The 23,932-nt window shown below is 44.1% G+C and overlaps 1 protein-coding gene and 1 pseudogene across 7 annotated transcripts in view; one reads left to right on the top strand and one right to left on the bottom strand.

Moving 5' to 3' along the window:
- Window positions 1-23,932, top strand: part of LOC126480967 (myosin heavy chain 95F) — a 390,816-nt gene that overhangs the window by 168,714 nt on the left and 198,170 nt on the right. The gene's annotated exons all lie outside the window — the stretch shown is intronic.
- LOC126482635 (5S ribosomal RNA) lies at window positions 19,263-19,380 on the bottom strand (annotated as a pseudogene).

The following is a 23,932-nucleotide window of genomic DNA, read 5'->3' as shown; positions in this document are numbered from 1 at the left end:
GTCTTTCGAGTGCCGAGTAAAGGTGACCGCTTTGGCTTGTGCATCTCCAAAATGTTCGTCATTTGTCCTGAATAACATGTTCACCGCACATGTCACGCATTGTCTCATGAGTGGAACATGATGAGCCGGTACCATGCCCTATCTGCATTACAGGTAACGTACATTAATAGATTTTTGTCAGCAGGTAGAAATCGTATTGAGGACTGTTCCCCAAGATGATATCTGATAAATTTATGATAGCTTCTATCCATTATTGTAGAATTGCACTGTAACTACAAGGGGCTATGTAAGCTACTGAAAACATTGTGCAAGACCACTTGCTTGCGGTTGCATGATCTTATGCAGAGTACAACCTGTATAAAACGCGAGTTAGACTTTATTTATGTTGTTACATTTCTTCAGGGTGTTCATTTTCCACGTGTGTGTAACACGATTAAACGAACATATAAAAAATTATGCTAGCGACCCGCAATGGCTTCGTATGGATAACACTTAGTATCTACGACCAAGCAACTTGTCTGGTGCAGTGGTGATAAATTTTATACAGAAACCCTCCTTGTGAATTAGTGTATCTATTAGTGAAAACCGTATCAAAATTCCTACATTAATTCCTGAGATTAGCTTTCACTACAGACAGGTGTTTCAATGTCCCATCAGGGGCGGGCTTGCAGCAGCGACAGAAAAAGGCAGCGAGGGTGTTTTATTTATCATAGTTCAACAAGTTTCCACAAAATATTTTTAAATTATATACGCAAACCTTCCTGTTGAACCACTCTATATAGTTGTGAAAACATACGAAAATCTGTACAGTAGTTCCTGCGATTAGCCTTCACATACAGATAGAAAAGTGCAGTGGTAGGCTTTAATTCATAATATGTAGTGGTATGTAGCTAGATCTGTATAGATTCTGCTCTCTGGAGGTGGGGACGGATGTTTACTGCATTTCCTGCCAGATACCGCCTCGTCTATAGCTGACCAGCTCGTGACACATCTTTGCCACAAGATGTCACTGCAAACACCACTGGATTGTGGAATATGGAACAGACAAGCTACACATATATTACACTCTCGTCATTACTATAGTTATGAATTATCTACAAAAACCTTCCTCGCGAATCTGTCTCTCTATTAGTGAAAACCATATCAAAATGTCTACAGAAGTTCCTGAGGTTAGCATTCGCATACAGACCAAGAAACACGCCAGGGAACTTACGTTTAAAGTACGAGGGTGGTTTGATAAGTCTGGTGAAAAACAAGTAAAAATGTTTGCTTCGTAAAGAACTCACGTTACTTCTCGACTTAGTCTCCTTTGAGGGCTGTACACTTCGTCCAGCGATCCTCCGGGTTCTTCATCCCCTCGAAAAACAGGTTATGTCAGTCCGCAAATATCGCCTCCTCATTTGAGAAAATTTCGTCCCAGCCAAGGAAAGTCTGAAGTTAGGGAACAGGAAAAAGTCACTTAGGGGTATGTCTGGTGAACAGGGTGGATAAGGAAGCAACTCAAAACCCAGTTCTTGCACTTTCGACGTCGTTATCGCTGCTGTATGGAATGCTGCATTATGCTGGTGAAAGAGCACTTTTTGCAAGCTGCCAACCTCGTTCTGCTTTCAGTCAGCGCAAGCTTCATACGATCCATCAAGCAAGCATAAGAGTCCAGTTAAGGTTCTGCCTTCTTCAAAGTAATCTTGGAGGATTATTCCGTGGGTATCCCAAAAAACAGTGGCCCTTATCTTACCAGCTGACAAAATGGTACTTTGACCAACCTTTGTTAATTGTTTTGAGTGGTGTTTTGACTCTGTTGTATAACGATGGATCCAGGTTTGCCGGCCGGGGTGGCCGAGAGGTTCTAGGCGCTACAGTCTGGAAGCACGCGACCGCTGTGGTCGCAGGTTCGAATCCTGCCTCGGGCATGGATGTGTGTGTTGTCCTTAGGTTAGTTAGGTTTAAGTAGTTCTAAGGGACTGATGACCTCAGAAGTTAAGTCCCATAGTGCTCAGAGCCATTTGAACCATTTTTTTTTATCCAGGTTTCATCAACAGTCACAATTCGACGCAAAAGTTTTGAGTGTTGCGGTTAAAAACCGCCAGAATTTGTGTTGAAAAGCTGTGCTGGATGCGCGTTTTGGTAGACTGTGAGCAATCGCAGCACCCATCTCGCTCACAGCTTCTTTATTGCAAATTCTCCGTGCAGGATATTGTGCACTCGCTCAGTTCAGATACCTGCAGTCTGAGGAGTCTCATGAATATTTATTCTGCGGTCTTCCATTACCATGTCATGGATTTTGGCAGTGGTTTCCTTTGTGGTGACCTCAACTGGACGGTCGTAGTGCGCTTGTTCGACTACAGCGTTCGTCCGACCACGTTTGAATTCATTGATCCAAAAGTAAATGGTCTTCAGTGATGGTGCAGAGTCCGCGTGTAGTTCATCCATTTTTTTTTATTTGTGTGGCAGTCCATTCCTTCAAATCAAAATGTTTAATAGCACGAAACTCGGTTTTCTCCTTAAATGAAACAACAAGTTTACTGTTACCATTCACTGTTCATTTATCTCCACGACGCATTTCAAAGGTTTAAACCTCCAGCATAAGGTGTATTTACAAAATATGACAGTATAAATGTGATGTGTTACGACAGTGAAAGGATCCTGTGAGCACTGGAGACAATGCCACAAGTTCCTCCAAAAAATCGTAACACAACACACACACACACACACACACACACATACACACACGTCGTACTAACAAGTCTAAATCCACCTGATGATGGAGGTTTAAATCTTTGAAACGCGTCGTGGAAATAAATAAAGAGTGACTGGTAACAGTAAACTTGTTGTCCGATTTAATGTCAATAACAGTCACGATAAAGCCTAACCCAAAATGTTCGGTTTTCTCAATTTTCAGACGCAGTCGACAACTGTCCGTTTCAGACAGCTGTCAAGAATGAACTGTACATTGTTGAAATTCTTCGTACGATCCGAAGAATAATGAAGCTTACCAATCATGAAGGCGCTACAAAAATGTTCCATTCTTTCAGGGAGATTTACCAGACATATCAAACCACACTCGTATGTACAGATGTAGGAACAAGGAACTGAAAATGGGGATAGTCTCGAAACGCATTGTGCTCCTTAAAAATAAACTACATTCGTAAAATTACTGTATATACATATAGTCATGGTATTTTCCACGTCCGCTTTATAGTGGGTAAAGTGAAACTACTAAACCAATAGTAATAACGAGGGTCATTCCAAAAGAAATGCACACTAGGTTTTTTTTTTAAATCCATCTACATGTTTGAAAGTTTTACAGTACGTAGATACATCCTTTAGGAACAATATTTTCATTTCTCCACATAATTTCCATCCCTCTCAACTTCCTTACGCCATCTTGGAACCAGCGCCTGTATACCCGCACGGTACAATTCTGAACCAACCTGTTGGAGCCACTGTTTGGCAGCGTGCACAAAGGAGTCATCATCTTCAAACCTTGTTCCACGAAGAGAGTCTTTCTGTTTCCCAAAGAGATGATAGTCACATGGAGCCAGGTCAGGACTGTAAGGCAGGTGTTTCAGTGTCCATCCGAGTTTTGTGATCGCTTCCATGGTTTTTTGACTGACATGAGGCCGTGCATTGACGTGCAACAGCAAAACATCCTGCTTTGTGGTCGAACACGACTCAGTCGAGCTTGAAGTTTCTTCAGTGTCGTCACATATGCTTCAGAATTTATGGTGGTTCCACTTGGTATGATGTCCACGAGCAAGAGTCCTTCAGAATCGAAAAACACCGTAGACATAACTTTTCTAGCAGAAGGTGTGGTTTTGAATTTTTTTTCGTGGGTGAATTTGCATGATGCCACTCCATTGATTGCCTCTTCGTCTCTGGTGATAAATGATGGAGCTATGTTTCATCACCTGTTACAGTTCTTCCAAGAAATTCATCTCCACCATTCTCGTACTGCTCCAAAAGTGCGCTGCATACCGTTTTTCTTGTTTCTTTGTGAGCCACTGTCAACATCGTGGGAACCCACCTGGCACAAACCTTTTTGAACGGCACCACCTTCAGTATTCTACAAACACTTCCTTGTCCTATCCCAACGTAGCGTGACAATTCGTTCACTGTGATGCGTCTGTCAGCAGTCACCAATTCGTTAACTCACTGCACATTATCTGGAGTGTGTGCAGTACGTGGCCTGCCGCTGCGAGGCCAATCCTCTATATTGCCGTGCCCGCTTTCATCACGTAACCTGCTTGCCCACCGACTAATTGTACTGCGATCGACAGCAGCATCTCCATACACCTTTTTCAACCTCTTGTGGATGTTTCCCACTTTCTCGTTTTCACAGCACAGGAATTCTATGACAGCACGTTGCTTCTGATGAACGTCAAGTGTAGCAGCCATCTTGAAGACATGCTGTGACGGCGCCACTCACGGGAACAGGTTGAACTAAGTTTGTAAACAAGCGGGAAGGATGTATCTGCACACTGTAAAACTTTCATACATGCAGAATGAAAACTGTATTTTTACAAAAATAGTGTTCATTTATTTTGGAGTGACCCTCGTAATTCAGTGCACTTGTCGATCCTCGCGTGGGGCAATGCGCTGTGGAACAAGCTGGCGTATTATACAGGCAGGTTTATTGGTACACAGTGATGAATATGACTACAGTTAAGACACTGACCTCATTTATCTGGACTTTTGCTTCTGGTCATGGATGTCATTTAGAAACGAGTTTCTCTGGAGGGAAAGGATATCGCCTGGGGACCGGGACGTCGCAGCACAAACGGTTCCCGCAGCAAAACGCCGCGGTCGCGGACGGGCGGCTTGCTTTCGCTGCCGGGTTGACCGTGTCGGCGACGCTGCAGATGAGTCAGCCGCGGAAAGTTCACTCGCCGCGTCGCTTTCTAGCGTGCAGCGCTCTGCGCCCGGCCGGCAGCCGTTGCGTCACTGCAGGTACGGGCGCGGAGCGCGAGCAGCCGCCACAAAAACAAGCTAATGACAAGGCGGCGGCAGCAGCAGAAGCAGAAGCTAGCGGCAGGTGCCAGGCTGCCTACAAGCCACAGACGAGGCTTCGGGACGTGCGCGGAATCTCGAGCCACTGCCGCAGGGAATACAGCCGGTGCCAAAAGTAATGTCCGTGGCGGTAAAAGCAGTACTCATCGCGCTCCATGTATCCATTTATTAAATTTATATATATTATAAATTACAGCCCACTGTAAGACCGATCACAGGAAATACAGTATGGATTTTGATACTGTTTTCACTAATAGACTGATTCAGGCAGAAGATTTGGTATAAACATTGAAGAGCCAAAGATCCTAGTACAGCTGCCTAATATCCTGTAGGGCCCCCGCGACCACGCAGAAGTGCCGCAACACGACGTGGCATGGACTCGATTAATGTCTGAAGTAGCGCTGGAGGGAATTGACACCATGAATTCTGTGGGGCTGGCCATGAATCCGTAAGAGTACGAGGGGGTGGAGACCTCTTCTGAACAGTACGCAAGGCATCCCAGATATACTGAATAATTTTCATTTCTGGGGAGTTTAAACTCAGAAGAAATGGTTCAAATGGCTCTGAGCACTATGCGACTTAACTTCTGAGGTCATCAGTCCCCTATCACTTAGCCGGCCGAAGTGGCCGTGCGGTTCTAGGCGCTGCAGTCTGGAACCGAGCGACCGCTACGGTCGCAGGTTCGAATCCTGCCTCGGGCATGGATGTGTGTGATGTCCTTAGGTTAGTTAGGTTTAAGTAGTTCTAAGTCCTAGGCGACTGATGACCTCAGAAGTTAAGTCGCATAGTGCTCAGAGCCATTTGAACCAACCCCTATCACTTAGAACTACTTAAACCTAACTAGCCTTAGGATATCAAACACACCCATGCCCGAGGCAGGGTTCGAACCTGCGACCGTAGCGGTCGCGCGGCTCCAGACTGTAGCGCCTAGGACCGCTCGGCCACCCCAAGCCGGCTCAAACTCAGAAGAGTGTTCCCGGAGTCACTCTGTATCAATTCCGGACGTGTGTATGTCGCATTGTCCTGCTGGAATTGCGCGAGTCCGTTGGAATTCACAATGGGCTTGAATGCATGCTGGTGATCAGACAGGGTGCTTATTTGTCACCCGTCAGAGTCGTATCTAGACTATCAGGGGTCCCATATGACTCCAACTGCACACGCCCCGCACTATTACAGAGCCTCCACCAGCTGGAACAGTCCCCTGCTGGCATGCAGGGTCCATAGACTCATGAGGTTGCCATGCCCGTACACGTCCATCCGCTCGATACAATTTGAAACTAGACTCGTCCGACCAGGCGACATGTTTCCAGTCATCAACAGACCAGTGTCGGTGTTGACGGGCCCAGACGAGGTATAAAGCTTTGTATCATGCAGTCATCAAGGGTACACGAGTGGGCCTTCGGCCCCGAAAGCCGACATCGATGATGTTTCGTCGAATGGTTCACACGTTGACACGTGTTGATGGCCCAGCATTGAAATCTGCAGCAATTTGCGGAAGGGTTGCACGTTTAACGATTCTCTTCAGTCGTCGTTCGTCCCGTTCTGGTAGGATCTTTTCCCGGCCGGAGCGATGTCAGAGATTTGATGTTTTACCCGATTCGCGGCGCATTCGTGAAATGGTCGTACGGGAAAATCCCCACTTCATCGCTACCTCTGAGATGCTGTGTCCCATCGCTCATGCGCCGACCATAACACAACGTTATAACACAACGTTCAAACTGACTTAAATCTTGATAACCTCCCATTGTAGCGGCAATAGCAAATCTAACAACTCCGCCATAACTTGTCGTCTTATATAGACGTTGCCGACCGCAACGCCGAGTTCTGTCTGTTTACGTATCTCTCTATTTGAATGCGAGTGTCTATACCAGTTTCTTGGACGGTTCAGTTTAGTAATGACGGTTCAAATGGCCGTGAGCACTATGGGACTTAACTTCTGAGGTCATCAATCCCCTAGAACTTAAAACTACTTAAACCTAACTAACCTAAGGACATCACACACATCCATGCCCGAGGCAGGATTCGAACCTGCGACCGTAGCGGTCGTCGAGCGGTTCCAGACTGTAACGCCTAGAACAGGGGCGGGCAGGAATCCTGCACGTGTGTGGTGCACTTGCACGCGTGCAGTTAACAGGTGTTCCGCGTGCACACAGGGGCAAGCTGGCCACCCGCTTATCTCCCATCCTCACCATACCTTCTGTCCGCTCCTTCCTCTGCAATGCGTTTTGTTTCCTAGCTTGCTTTATTGAGTGAATGAATAAGGTGAGTAGGAGTGCTTCAAGGAAATCATGGTTTGAAAGAGTACCTACTACCTACGAAACGTTTTATTTAATTATCACAGGTGGAGTTTACAATACGTTTAATATCTGGAACAAAATTTCTGCATACAGACAAACACAAACAGTTACGTAAATTTTCGTCACTGATGTTTGCTCTTAACCGAGACTTATTAATTCAGCAAATGGTTTTCCAGCTCTCGCTATATTAAGCGCAGTCTTATAACTTTGCACATACCGCTAGGCTATTATTGTTGTCGTCCTGAAAACTTGAAAACAGTGCTCCATAAAATTTTGAATCAGTTAGATGAGAGACATGACGAGAGAAAGTCGCAGATCTCTCGTGACAACAGCAACTACGACAAATTCAAATGGCTCTGATCACTATGGGACTTAACTGCTGTGGTCATCAGTCCCCTAGAACTTAGAACTACTTAAACTTAACTAACCTAAGGACATCACACACATCCATGCCCGAGGCAGGATTCGAAGCTGCGACCATAGCGGTCGCGCGGTTCCAGACTGTAGTGCCTAGAACCGCTCGGCCACTGCGGCCGGCCAACTACGACAGATTCATCTGGTATCGTCAGCTCGCTCTTCTTAAGCTCAGTCAATTCCCCATCCGCTCAGAATCCGACAATAAATTGCACTCGTCCTTGTGAAATTTATTATAATGGCTTTCAATACTAAACTTCCGTTGATCAGCGAGAATGCTGCCACATATTAAACATTTCGAATTTTCACGTTTTTGCACAAAGAAAAAATGATTCTCCCATTACTTTTTAAAAGATAGCAAATCTCCACTTCTCCGTTTCTTGAAATACAACGTTCACTACATAGTGCTCGCTTCGCATCAACGTCCGTAGCTTAGCCTGGCACTACACTGCCGCAACCTGCCGGCTGTCGCCACAGCCCCGGTCGACGCCTGCACGCGAGCAGCACACGTGCAGCGCTGTGCGCTCATGAGCCGCGTGCAACGTTTGCCCGCCCCTGGCCTAGAACCTCTCGGCCACTTTGTCCGGCCAGTAATGATGGATGTGTACTGTATCTACTGTTATCTGTTCCATATTTCATTGGCGTTTGGAGTGAGATTTCGTTGCAAAAATGGGACTCACAAGCTACTCTGCTACGGAGGGATGGGTATCGGGCTGGGAAACTCCGTTCACTGATCAGTGAAACTTGGCTGCAATCTGTATATGCCTATCACTAAATGCCCCCGGTAGCTGCTGCGGCTTTGTATCGCGATGTCATTGCGCTAGCGCAGGCAAGTAACAAAATGTGGACTGCTTTTCATAGACTTCCATAAGGCATTTGATCAAATTAATCACAAATACCTGATAGAGATAATGCGCCAAATGGACTTCCTGCCAAAAACCATCGACATCATCAAGAACATGGCAATGGGTGTTACTGCACAAATCTCCGTTAACTGTCAACTGACAAAAAAAAATTGAAATAAAAAGGGGTGTTACCCAAGGAAGCCCCTTATCCATGCTCCTGTTCGTTATGTCGCTGGAACCTTTCTTGAGACAGCTACAGCACAGACTCACAGGCATTACCATTCAAAGAACAAAGACCGTGGTAGGTGCTTACGCGGACGATGTAGGCGTAATCATCAGAGACCAAACAGATGTGACACAACTAGAGATGATACTTGCAAAATACTGTTCCACATCAGGTGTGAGGGTAAATGAAAATAAAAGTAAATTTCTAAATATAAAGCGGCTTGCTAACTTACGCATTGAGTGGGCGAACCATGTTAATGAACACAAAGCTCTTGGAATGTCATTGACAACGTCCCTTTTGAAAATGATAGCAATAAATTGGCGGGAGGTGGCAAGAAAAATCCAGGGAGCTTTGATTGAAAACTGTCAACGTAGCATAGACCAGTTCCAGAGAATACTGTTTATCAACACGTATATTTTATCCAAGGCCTACTACATAGCACAGGTTATCCCCATTCCATCAATGGTGGCGAAGACGATCATGTTCAGCTTAGCAAAGTTCTTGTGGAAAGGGGAATTGTTTCGAGTGCCGGTGAAGACAGCAGTTTTGGATCCAAGCAATGGAGGAATGGGTCTAACCGACATCAAGTCTAAAGCGATGGCATTGTATGTCAAACGAACATGGAGCATAATGTGTAATGATCCAGGGTGCATTACAGCAAAACTATACGATATTGTGCGGCCAGAAAGTGTAGAGCTGCCGATAAATATACAAAAAATAAGTTTTAAGCTGAAACACATTAGGGAGTATTATCTTGAACTAAGTTATCTCAGCAAAAAGATTTTAAACTCCAAAAACGTTACAGCAAAGGCGATTTTAGCTGAAAGACGGTAACATGAAAGGAAAAATAACATAGAAACCAAATATGCGGGAATAACATGGAATGTGGTCTGGAAAAACATCAGTAGTGATGTTCTTTCGTCTGACGTGAGAACAGCGTGGTACAAGGTAGTCAATAACATCATCAGCACTAATGAGCGTCTCTTTGCCATCGGTTTAAGTGACACTAACCTCTGCAGCAAATGCAACCTCGTTGATAGTGTGCCTCATCGTTACACTTGTGGAGATCGGATTATCAACTGGAGGTGGACCAGGGAGAAAATTGCTCAAATAACAAGAACTTCAGCAAACAATGTACCCACTAACATTTTCTTCGGAACAGAGGAAAGTTACTACCCTCAGGCAAAAAATAACGCAGTGATTTGGTTAATGGGCAAATATACAAGTTATGTTTTTAACAATATTGGCAGCGATGAACATATTGAATACAAGATGTATATGGAAAATGAATTCGAGAAAATACTCAAATATCAGAATCACAATAAGAAATACGGTAACATGCTCCGAATTGTCTTCAACCGAATGGGTATAGGTTAGGAACTGGATTCCTAGTAGAGAGGGAATGGATTGGGTCACGTTCCCGACCCTAACCTCACCTGCAAGTCACCCATGAAAAATAAATCAGCAGTACAGCAGATACAGGAATACGGCGACAAACATCTGGTGTCTGATATAAAGGAAGATCTTGAACTCCCTATAGATGCGTTTAGAAGGCTGGAACTGACAACAATAACAAGGCAGTGAAGGATTTAGCGATGTCGCTGTTCGGGACTGCTCTCCTGACCACGTAATTTACCCTGGAAGGAACACACATCAAGGATTTACTGAATGATTAATTTGGGTCTGGGAAATGATGATGAGGAATCTCAGGCTGCAGAAGAGGAAAATGTGCATGCTGAACTGCCACCAGTTGAAGGTGACAGTGGAGGTGCTAAATTGTGCTACTACTAAAGACTCATTTTTTGAATGCTGTAATTCATGACTGCAATTATCTGTCACCTTATTTATGTCATTTCATTGTAACCAATTTTTGTTACTGTTTTTGGTGAATAAAAAAAAAAAACAAAGTGGTCAGCGCGACGGACTGTCAATCCTAAGGGCCCGGGTTCGATTCCCGGCTGGGTCGGAGATTTTTTCCGCTCAGGGACTGGATGTTGTGTGGTCCTAATCATCATCATTTCATCCCCATCGAAGCGCAAGTCGCCGAAGTGGCGTCAAATCGAAAGACTTGCACCAGGCGAACGGTCTACCCGACGGAAGGCCCTAGCCACACGACATTTCATTTCATTTCAATGTCTAGACATATTATAAGTTAACTCTCTCATTGCCTTTTTCTGACTGTATGCGAAGGCTAATCAAAGGAACTACTGCAGAGAGTTTGATACGGTTTCTACTAATAGACAGGCTGTTTTCAGAGGAGGGTTTGTGTACAAAATTTATTTGCGCAACAGAGACAAGCTGTCCGCTACCTGTGCGAAGCTGGAGCGGGTCACTAACACTGAAATACGGGGTGTGGCAGAAAAACGGGCCGATATGGATATAGCGAAACATGCGGAGGATTACGTAGTAAAACATTTTAAACCACAATAACGAAACACTTGCGTACTGTCATTTCACTAATTTTTCATGTTTTGAAAAATGGTGTGTTGTAGGTACGTTGATGCTCATACAATATGCGATGTAAATCGTTCACGGCACATTCAAGCATCTGTATAGCAATCTTTCTGATTTCTGCACGCATGGAGTCTTTCAGTTCCGTAATTGTGGATAGACGTGTGACATACACCCTGTGTTTCAGGGACCCGCAAAGGCAGTAATCACAGACCGATAAGTCGGGAGATCTGGGAGACTACAAAATGTCCCCATTCCATGAATGAAGGGTTTACCAAACAATCTGCGCACTGCTGCTTTTGAAATTTGAGTACAATCAGACGTAGCACCATCTTGCTAAAACCAATACATATTTGTAGGAAACTGTTCAAATGCAGGTGCGAAGAATTTGTCAAACATGGCAGCATACCGCCAAGAAGTGACTGTGGTTGCTGCTCATCCATTTTGAACCTCAAAAAAGAAAGGGCCGATTATGCCCACTAAAGAGGCAGCACACCGCACTGTGATTTTCTGTCTGTTTAAGACCTCGTTCGCGCGAAGTTAAAAAAGCGTTGCGTTAAATCCCGACGTTGGCGTTTTTAAAACGTTATTGACGTCTGTTCTTACGGACGCTTAAAAATCGCTCTTGCCTCGTTTCTCGCTGTAGTCGGACGTGAAATGAATTCCGCAGTATTACTAGCAATAGGGCTCTGTGTTGCCAAGAAGGCGAAGAAGGAAACACAAGGTATTCTGGGTGCGTCCCCTGAATGACAAACGATGTTTAAAAGGACAATCCGTGGCTCTGAGCACTATGGGACTTAACATCTATGGTCATCCGTCCCCTAGAACTTAGAACTACTTAAACCTAACTAACCTAAGGACAGCACACAACACCCAGCCATCACGAGGCAGAGAAAATCCCTGAAATCCGTGGCACTTCGCGAAGAGTGGAAGCAGTATTCTGATAAATTTTCTAATTATATTCGGTATAGTTTCATGAGTGCGTTATATAACTGAAATATTACATAGCAAAACTGAGTTAGTCCAATAAAGTAAGACGACTGAGTGAAATAAGCTTAATGTTTGTCCCAGCAAACAAACACAATATCATACGTTGTAAATATTCTCGTAACCACGACTCGATCAAGCATTATTTATATTTTTCGTTTCGATATTCTGGACGAAGAGCTTCTGCAACAGAACACTCCACAACTCGTGGAGTGGATAAAAAAATATCGAGATTGCTGTTAGTCTACAGTTTGTACCTCTAGCATGTACGAGCACGTGTATTCCCTGTAGCAAGTTCATCATCACGATTGTGGCTAAATGTGATTGGCCTAGAACCTCACATGAGTAGAATTCAGAGACATGGTCTCGAGACCTAGTATCGCACTATCCTGGAATGGATACACACCATTGTGGTTCAGGAAATTTAAAAAAGCGTGAATCTAATTTGTTGTGGAAATGAGTTACGTTTAAAAACTGGACTAAAAAGAAATAAATCATTATCTTGGTCTCTAGAAAGTACTGTTTCGTTTGCAATGTCGTTCACCTTGACACATATGAAACTGATACCAGCATCTCGTTATTGCAGTTTCATATCATGTTAAAAAGGGAGAACGTGCACGTGTCCTACATTAGTACCGTGGATGTACTGTTCGTGATAACTACTGTACACTGAGGTGAGAAAAGTCAAGGGACACCACCTAATAGCCGGCCGGATTGACCGAGCGGTTAAAGGCGCTACAGTCTGGAACCGCAGGACCACTACAGTCGCAGGTTCGAATCCTGCCTCGGGCATGGATGTGTGTGATGTCCTTAGGTTCGTTAGGTTTAAGTAGTTCTAAGTTCTAGGGGACTTAATGACCACAGCAGTTGAGTCCCATAGTGCTCAGAGCCATTTTTGAACCACCACCTAATCTCGCGTCTGACCTCCTTTTGTCCTGCGTGGTGCAACAGCTCGACATGGCGTAGACACAACAAGCCGTTGGAAGCCCCTTGCAGAAATAATGACTCACGTTGCCCCTATGCCGTCCATAACTGCGGAATTGTTGCAGAATTTTTTGCACGAACTCATCTCCCGATTATGTCCCATAAATATTTGATGGGAGTCATATCGGGCGATCTAGGTGGGCAAATCATTCGCCCGAACTGCCCTAATGTTCTTCAAACCAATCGCGAACAATCGTGGACTAGGGACATGGCACATTATCATCCATAAAAATTTCACTGTTGTTTGGGGACGTGAAGTCCATGAAGGGCTGCAAATGATCTCCAAGCACTAGAACATAACAATTTCCAGTCAATGATAGGTTCAATGGGACCAGAGGATCCAGTCCATTACATGTAAACACAGCCCACACCATTATGGAGCCACCACCAGTGCACAGTGTCTTGTTGACAACTTGGGTCCACATCTTCATTGGATTGCGCCACACTCGAACCCTACCATCAGCTATTACCAACTAAAATCGGTGCTCATCTGACCAGGCCACGGTTTTCCAGTCGTCTAGGATCCAACCGATATGGTCATAAGCCCAGGAGAGGCGCTGCAGGCGATGTCGTGCTGTTAGTAAAGGCATTCGCATTGGTCATCTGCTGCCGCAGCCCATTAACGCCTAATTTCGCAGCATTATCGTAACCGGATACGTTCGTCGTGCGTCCCGCATTGGTTTCTGCGGTTATTTCACGCAGTTTTGCTTGTCAGTTAGCACTGACAACTCTACGCAAACGCCGCTGCTCTGGGTCGTTAAGTGAGGGCAGTCGGCCACTATTGCTCACGGTGAGAGGTAATGCTGAAATTTGGTATTCTCGGCACAGTCTTGACAGTGTGGATCTTGGAATATTGAATTTGCTAACGATTTCCGAAATGAAATGCTACAACTAACATTCTTCATGTTAATTCACGTCGTGCGGTCATAATCACGTCAGAAACTGTTTCACAAGAATCACCTGGGCACAAATGACAGCTTCAATCCACTGCCCTTTTATACTCTTGTGTACGCAATACTACCGCCATCTGTATATGTACATATCGCTATCCCATGGCTTTTGTTACCTCAGTGTAATTCGTAAATGGTTCGCGTACAAAGTACTGTGTACTGAAACTATCTTGAATTGTTCAGGTTCCTGCGCTGCAGTTTAAAATTTTTGACCATTACTTGTCAAACCCCATATTTGCATCATTTAATTCTTAGGGTCATTATTTGATGGTTGTGTTTGCAAGAAATACTGATTTTAGAATTCTGCCCTCCACAAAAATAAATTATTATTTTTAATTTTATTCATACATTTTGATCATTTCTTTACTGTTCCAGTAGATATTGTTGGATTACTTCAAAAACTGGGTCTGTATAACCGTTTTTATACGTTTGTATAATTAACACTAAACTCTGTTTTAACAAATCGAAAAAAGGTATTTTTAAAGAATTCTTGATCTTTGTTACCAGTTTGGAAAAATAGTTTTAGGACTAATGTTCACGAACTTGACAGAACTGGTACATTTTCACAATTTTACAACAGTCACTCACTGATGGCAACACATGTACTGATAAAGTAAAAAATACAGTATTGTGTTTGTGTATCACGGAATTACCATAACAACATTTCAAGAGTCATGCTTATGTAAACTGTAGCATTAGAATAAAATACCAAAATCAGTAGTTGCAGTATGGTATTCTGCCTTACGGCAGGTATCGTTATGGGTTAAGCCTCTTCCACTTTTGCCTGTCCATAGCCAGTCTTTTCATTTCTAAACATTTGTCTCCTTTGATATTGTCCAGCATTTGATATCTTCTTTTTCCTCCTCCCCTTCTCCCTGCACCATTCCTTCTATGCCTCCCTTCAATAAACAGTCCGTCCTCAAACAATGTCCAATCCAGTTCCGTTTTCTCTTTCTGATGACTTTCAGCATGTTTCTTTCTCCTCCAACTCTTCTTAATGCTTCGTCACTCCTTACTTGGTCTTCCCATTTCACTTTTTCCATTATTCTCCATATCTACATCTGTAATGCCTCCAATCTTCTCTCATCTTTCTTCCACAATGTCCAGGTCTCCGCATCATGCAGTGCAACGCTCCGGATGTAACATTTGATAGGTCTTTTGCTCAGATCTTTGTGTAGTGGTCCGCAAAGTCATTTCTGTTTCCTCTTGAACCCTTCGTTTGCCGTTGCATTTGTTTTCCTAATTTCTGTTGAGCAATACATATCATCCATTATTACACTTCCCAAGTAACTGAACTTATTCACTTGCTCTATTTCCTCTCCCCTTTCCTCCAGTTACGACGCTTTTCGTTTTCTTGTTGTTAATCTTCATTCCCTGTTCTTCTAATTTTGTGTTTAGATCATCGAATAGTTATCCCATCTCTCTTGCACTCTTTGCCATCACAACCATGTTGTCTGCAAATCTTATACTCCACTCTCCGACCCCCTATACAAACTCCTCTCCTTCTATCAAAACTTTCATTAATAATTTCCTCCAGATAGATATTCAACAGTGTTGGTGATAAACAACCACCTTGTCTTACACCTCTCCCCAGTTTAATTTCTTCACTCGTCGCACCACCTATTCTCACTCTTGCTTTCTGGTTCAAATATAAAATTCTAATTAGCCGTCTATCCCTTCAGTCAACTCCATGTTTCCTTAGGATTTCCAGCAGGTTGTCCCACCTGACACAGTCAAAAGCCTTCTCAAGATCAATGAACACAACACACACCTTCCTTTTCTTCTCCATGTACCTCTCCCCTATCACTCTCAGTAGCCCAGTGGCATCTCTAGTTCCCACCCCTCGCCTGAAACCAAATTGTTCATCTCCTATAACGCAATTCAGCTTTCCGTATAGCCTTCTGTTGAGCGTCCTCAGCAAGACTTTGGCTGCGTGCGATATCAGATTCACTGTTCTATGTTCCTCACACTTTTGTCTGTTCTTTTTCTTTTCTATAGGTATTGATATACTTTCTGTAAAGTCCTTTGGCCATTTTCCTGTCATGTAGGCTATATTTGATTACACAATTCAATCCCCTCCCTTTTCCCTTCTTTCTCAAATGCCTTTAACAGTTCCACAGGAATGTCATCAATTCCCATTGCCTTTCCATTTTTCATCTCCTTCATAGATGCTTCAATCTCACTAGTTAGCATTGCATTTCCTTTCTAATCATCTGCAACTTTATCTTCTTCTTCTTCTTCTTCTTCTTCTACCCCAAGCTCTTCTTCACTTGGTCAGCTGACTGCAGCGTACAGCCATTCTATATATTCTTCCCATCTTCTCATTATTTCTTGGGGTTCACTCACCATTTTATCATCTGCTGCCTCTACTTCCTTTAGTCCATTGTCGTTTCTCTTTTCCCTGAATGTAAAACCCATTGCTTCTTTGTACATCAAATCATATTTTCCTTCTTTCTCTAATTTCTCTATCTTGTCAAACTTTTCTGTCAGCCATTTTTCCTTTGCTTTTTCTGTCTCCCTTATTAATTCATTATTTAACTTCTTGTAGTTGCGCTTCACTTTTCCTGCGGTCATCCATCTTGGTTATCATATCTGGTGTTACCCATTCTTTCTTTACTTTTTCCTCTCCTTACTCCAAGCGTTTCCTTAGCTGCCTTTTTGATCCCATTTTTAAAACGATCCCATCTTCCTTCTGTGCATACCGTTTCCTGTCCTTGCATCGTGATTTCGCAATATGCATTCTCGGTTCTGGGAAGTACAGAAGAGATAGTGAAAATCAGTGACACATGGAATAAAATTTCAAAACATTAATACTCCATTTCATGATATTCATGGTTTCCTCTGTCACTGACTTTCCAAGACTGATAGATCGAGTGAGGTGGCGCCACTGGACTCGTATTCAGAACGACGACGGAACAAGTCCTCGTCCAGACATCCAGATTTAGGTTTTCCATGATTTCCCTACATAGAGTAAGGTGAATGATGGGATGGTTCCTCTGAAAGGACACGGGCAATTACCCATCTGCATCTGAGCTCTTGCTCTGTCTCTAAGGACCTAGTCATCTCTCCTTCCAAGATGTTTGCATGGAAGTCGATTGGTATGAGTAAGATTTGATTCCACCTCTTTCTGCAGTGTTCAGGAGGTACATTTAGCATCGAGTTGTTTGTTGTCCTTGTGGTATCATGTATTGATACCACGCTACTGTCATCTTCAAGTTGGCAACGGAATTGCAAGTTTCCATCAGACGCCCATAGCATTAGAGCGTGATCTGGCGGATCCAGTGGTGCGCGCCCACAGAGCCACCCCTTCAGTGGCTCCATACTACGAGCGCCCTCTGCTGCCGCATTATAGGACGGCCGGACACCCCACTCGCGCTCGGCCCCATTTCACTATGTGATCCTACTCAGACGCCGCCTAGTCACAGCTCTAACACAGTAGTTCGTACTTTTGTTCTGAGAACTTCACCCATGTTGACACTGATGGCTGGCTCTTTATTTATTGCTGCATTATTTGTAACGGGTTTTCGTTCGCTTGGAGAAATACAAGTTAAGTAACTCTTCTGTTAACTGTGTTAACTGGTTCTCTAATCATTTCTGCTCCTGTCTAGCCTTCCTACGATGACTGTTGCCGCACCACCCTGTAGCTCTCCTCTCCTTACCTTTGTGTGTGAAGACGTAGACAACCGTCCTGTAGCTCAAAGCGTCACTGATGAGATGGTTTCACCGAACAAACGGGCATGTCTTGCTTTAGTCTCTAATCTCGTAATCCCGCTACGATAGCGGGCGACCGGATTTTTCTATCAACAACCCTGTTATCTACTCGATGCTGGCGATACAACTCAGGAGTCACGCATCGCAGTCAGCAGGTGATCTACGTATTAAAAGCTAACCTTACAGAATTAATGTCCTGAGGTTTCATATAAAACCAGGGTAATATCATAATTACTAGCTTGCGATAGCAACAATGCGGGATTCTGCATGCATTTGTAGAAAGGTCTTACTGAGAGAGATTTCTCACTATATAACTCGGTACCCTATCAACCCTGCTCTATTCTCCTGACTAATTCAGCCTATGAAAATTCTTTCCACTGACACTCGGCTATGGTTGACGTTCTCTCTGTTACATACTGTAACAATATCAAAGAATTGTAAAACGAATGACAGAGGAAAACGAGGCTGTGCTTTGAAGCAAATAGAAGTGATACATTATACACGGTCCAGTCACGTTAATGTGACCACCGCCTATATTCGACGTCAACTTGCATAACCGTTCACTGGTGGCAGGTGGCAGCACTAGCAGGTTCAAAATGGCTCTGAGCACTATGCGACTTAACTTCTGAGTTCATCACTCGCCTAGAACTTAGAACTAATTAAACCTAACTAACCTAAGGACACGACACACATCCATGCCCGAGGCAGGATTCGAACCTGCGACCGTAGCGGTCGCTCGGCTCCAGACTGTAGCTCCCAGAACCGCACGGCCACTCCAGCCGGCAGCACTAGCAGTGGAGGATATATAAAGCGTGTCAGGGAGAGACAGAAAAACAGTGCAGTTACTGTCATAATGAGGAAATGGAGCGATTTATCTGACGTCCAAAAGGGTATGATCATTGCTTTTTGGGCCAATGGTGCACTATTCGCGTGTCACCGTGGTTAAAGTACAGGGCGTACATAAAGTCCGAGAACCCTTATAATTATTTATTGCAGAAGAGCTAAACATTGTACAGATGTCATACATATACTCTGTAAGTTTTTTTTACATTCTATGTGCGAACCACGAGTGACCCAGCTCGATTTCTTGCCATACCCATCCCAGCATGGCATCATCGACTGTGGCTGTCTCTTTACATATTCTCTCCCGGAGCTCTGTTACATCACAGCGTAGAGGCAGTACATAAAAGCACTCCGTGTTCAGGCCACAAGTGGCCCATCGGGGCAATCCGACCGCCGTGTCATGCTCACTGAGGATGCGGATAGGAGGGGCGTGTGGTCAGCACACCTCTCTCCCGGTCGTTATGGTGGTTTTCTTTGACCGGAGCCGCTACTATTCGGTCGAGTAGCTCCTCAGTTGGCATCACGAGGGTGAGTGCACCCCGGAAAATGGCAACAGCACATGGCGGCCCGGATGGTCACTCATCCAAGTGCCGGCCACGCCCGACAGAGCTTAACTTCGGTGATCTGACGGGAACCGGTGTATCCACTGCGGCAAGGCCGTTGCCCAGAGGCAGTAAATAAACCAGACCTTTAATGTGTTATTGTTGGTGGCTTCTTACCGTACTTGGTTGCAAACATCCGTCGAACTCCAACACACAGAAAGTTCGCTCCGCACCTGAACTCGCCATGTTTGCGACTAGCGCAGACTATCGGCAGATTATCAAACTACGCTGTGGCGCTATACATGAAAAAAAAAAACCTTTCAGGGTTTCTCTTCAAAATGACATATGTATGATGTGTGTACAATGTTTGGTTCTTGTGCAAAAATAATTGAAAGTGTTCCCGGACTTTATGTACACCCTGTATACCATGCATGGTACAATGGCGCTGTTCAAAACCAGTGCCGAGGCAACTGCAGTGCACCACAAAGCTTGATGACAGGGGCGGAGATGCTTACGGGCAAATAGACGTGCAGCAGTTGAGCAACTGCCTGCCCAGATGAACCAAGGGGCTACAAACAGTGTCTCATCGACGACTGTTCAGCGGAAATTACGGCGTATGGGCCTCCGCAGCAAGCGCCTTCTACATATACCCATACTGACCGCTGTTCATTGACGACGAAGGCTGGAATTTGCACGCCAATACCGCAACTTGACGCCCACTGAGTAGTGATCGGCGGTTTTTCTTTTTTTTTTCAGATGAATCACGTTTTATGCTCCATCGGACAGATGAGTGTTAGTGTGTATGGCATGAAACGTGTGTATGGCATGAAACGTGTGTATGGCATGAAACGTCTCAAAGCAAATGCCCTGCAACAATCGTCGGAAGGGTCCAGACCACAGGAGGGAGAGTGATGGTCGGGGGAAGGTTTTCGTGGCATTCCATATGTGACCTCGTCGTTCTGGGAGGCACAACGTATCAATACGCATTTATCCTTGGAGACCACCACTTCTACAAGCAGTTTGTTTTTCCCCAGCACGATGGCATCTACCAACAGGATAATGCAACGTGTTACACAGCTCGCTGAGTGGGTGCATGTTTCAAAGAGCACTATGACGAGTTTACCTTATTCCCCTGGCCAGCAGACTTCCCAGGTTTACCAGATTTAAACCCAACTGAGTACCTGTGGGACCACCTCGATTGTGCTGTTGGTGGTATGAATCTTCAACCGAGAAGCCTAGCGCAGCTGGCCACAGCCATGGAGTCGGCGTGGCTCCACAGTCCACATCCCTGTCGGAACCTCCCAGAACGTCACTGACTTTCTTCTTACATCCCTCGCAGCGGTCCGCGCTGCCGAAAAGACGGTTTTTCAGGTTTTTGACAGATGCTCACATTAATTGACCGGACGGTGTCCTTGGTCAGCGGGATTGCATTGGGACAGTTTTGTGAACTGTAGAAACTCGTCGCGCTGCAGCATATTGGTGATGAAGATTCGAACTGGCATCCACGCAGGTGGTGTGACAGTTCTTTTGGGTGCGACGCACTGTTTTTCTGGCCTAGTCCAAGCGACTCGACTCACAAAGGTTTCCAGCACGATATATTAACATAAGCTTCCAGTTTCCCAGTAGCGAACGAAAGCGCTTCTCCTTCGTGAAGGTTGTCGATTAGTGCCCTGATTCTCGGAAAAACGTTTCATTGACAACATTTATCTGGAGGGGAACTGAGATATGGCGATGTACAATTTATGATCAATGCTGACGGTGATTCGTCTGACAGAAGAGGACTTAAAGTGTTCACTATTTTTCTTCCTTACATTTTTACAAACATGCGTAACGACTCTAATACACCACTTAAGTGCGAAGGTACTCACCAGTCACCGACATGATTCCGTTTCAGTTCTGATATGGAAGCCAATGCGATAGGAAATTCTCAAAGGATGATAGGCATGTTCAGTTTAGGATAACCAGACATCCAGATCTCTGCCATCCAAAGGAGTCACCACACTGCATAATGAGTGCAAAGATTCAGACACTCGAACCAGCACGACACTACAACAATGGAACAAGTACTTGCGAGCCGCTTTCCAGCTTTTGCCGTTCGCTAGTGCAAAAGCAGCAGAACGCAGTAAAAGTACTTCAAAAAACATTCGGAGATCATGTGAATGGAATCTGATAGTAAATTCGTCGCCACAGAAAATATAGTGATTTTAAAGACAAAATCTTGTAGCTTGATTTACTTCTACCAGGTGAATTGACGTTATCTTTGCAAAGGGTTATTCTTTGTATTGGTGTAGCGAACAGTACTTGCCAAATCAAGTTTCCCTTCCAAATAGAAAATACCCGTCTTGCGAGAGGCTACCGAAATTTCCAGGCCTTCAGATTTCCCAAGAAGAAATACAGGACAGTTAAGGTCATATGAACAGGAGCCTGACATTAGAGAGGAAAAGGTTTTAAGACATTCAGGCAGCAAAGAGTTATGTTGTTGACACCAATAATTTGTCTTGCGGAGTTAACGTTCGTCACAGCCCCTCCCCCCACCACGGCCTCCACGCCCTCACTCACACACACACACACACACACACACACACACACACACTTACATAATTCCTCGTCACCAGGTACTCTTTCCTTCGCAGACTCCGTAGTGACTGTCTTGCTGATAGCACATAACTGACAAACCTAGAAGTAAACAGTTGTAAATATAATGGAATTTAACCGGTAAATACGCGGCCTAATATAATTTTACAAATAACTGTAAGACTGGTTTTCCCAGATGTTAATTCTCTGAGGTTACTGGAACACATAAACACACAATTTCTTTTTGTTATATCGGTACCTCCATGTACCAAAATTGAGGATTTTACTTTTTGAAGCTTGGAAGTAAGATCAATTTTATGAAAAGGTGCATTAGTACTTCTTTTAATAGCCGTGCTTTTGTTCCTAATCAAATATCACTTTGTGCTATTTAAGAAGCAGGAAATGCACTTTTTAACGTAGCTGTCAAATGGTCAGTTGTATTAAAACGAATGTCATGAGCTGGTAGCAACAAGGCAATTTTAAGTTCGGGTTCTGCAGTTTTTTTGTCGATATCAGACAAAAACTTTGCAAAAGTAGTGCATGATTTTTCAGTGATATCCCTTAACTCACGAGGCGACTTTCGTGTAACGTATACTAAGAGGACCCTCTGGGACCCTATGTTCAAACCAAGATTTAAGGTACAAATCATTTGAAATTTTTAAGTTATATCATGTAACATTTATTTTTACAATTATTTAAGTGTTGTTTAAATGCTATTTGTTTATTTTACTGTACTAAATAAAGCCTGCAGCATTTTTCTTTTCAACACTTGTGTGTTTTTTTTAAATAGTACACATAAATGAACTGTTAGAGAACCGAATTTTACATTTTGAAAAATTATAGTGTCTCTAATGTAGGTAAATTTCCACATAAAACTAAATTCCATGGTTTAAACGTGCCATAAAAATTCCACTCGGTAGGTGCAAAGAGAAAGTCGGTTGGGGTTGGTGTGGGGGAGGAGACCAGACAGCTACGTCATCGGTCTCATCGGATTAGGGAAGGGCGGGGAAGAAAGTCGGCCGTGCCCTTTCAAAGGAACCATCCCGGCATTTGCCTGGAGCGATTTAGGGAAATCACGGAAAAGCTAAATAGGGATGGCCGGACGCGGGATCGAACCGTCGTCCTCCCGAGAAAGTCGGCAAAATTGACATTCAGTGATGGAATCCACAGATTTCCTTATCACCACAGAGAACGCATTTGGTTTTAACTTAACACTTTTAAGTATTTTATTGGAGAAACAGAAAGATATCCATCACGAATGCCTTGCAGTCTTTGCTCTGAATGATCCTTTTGTTCGATAGTAGAACTGTGATCACTGGCTATCGCAAAATCGCCGGCGTTTTCGGCTATTTATTGATCTGTATCCGCTGATACATTCCTCCATTCACCAACTAAATTTCATCAAACTCGAGAAAGTTAAAACTGACACGTTCCTGCTAACACATTTTGTACTATACTGAAGAAAACAGGTATGTAGTTCACGAGGCGCGATCTAGGAGACTCGAACACATGTCAGTAACACGCGTCAACAACAAACAAAGGGGGTCGTGACGCAACATACAACAAAACATTGTAGGCTTGGCAATTTAACCCTTAACTACTATCGACCGTCTCTCAGACCGCTACTAATTTTTGTGTCGAGATATTTCTCACACCAATCCAAAGCCAAATGGACTCTTCCATGTACCTTCCTATTGGCTGTCAAGCTACACGTGCCAGCATTCTTGCATTGTTGCTGCTCTTTGTTTCGTAATTATTAGCCTTGAGAGGTCTCACAGACGTACCATAGTGTTTGCGTTCCGCGTTTTTATTGCATGCTACTGTTTCTCCATGGCGGGGAAAGCTGGGCCTCCTGTGCAACGTGTGTTACGTGAGACAGTTGTCTTCACTTGCAAGATGAGCATCAGACACCGAAAGAAGAATTCGAAAATCGAAAAACGTGCACCTTTTGCCCTCCTCCTCTGAAGAGGAAAACAAGGTATCCACGTCAACAGCGTGGTGTTCCGATTTGTTTGGAGTGTTCCAGGAAGGTCTGAGTGAAGTGTTTGCAGGTGCAAATTGACTAAAGCATGATTCAGTGGCACATGAGAACAAGTATTTA

Source organism: Schistocerca serialis, chromosome 5 (assembly GCF_023864345.2).
Source record: "Schistocerca serialis cubense isolate TAMUIC-IGC-003099 chromosome 5, iqSchSeri2.2, whole genome shotgun sequence".
Lineage (NCBI taxonomy): Eukaryota > Metazoa > Arthropoda > Insecta > Orthoptera > Acrididae > Schistocerca > Schistocerca serialis.
This window is presented reverse-complemented; position numbering and strand designations above follow the sequence as displayed.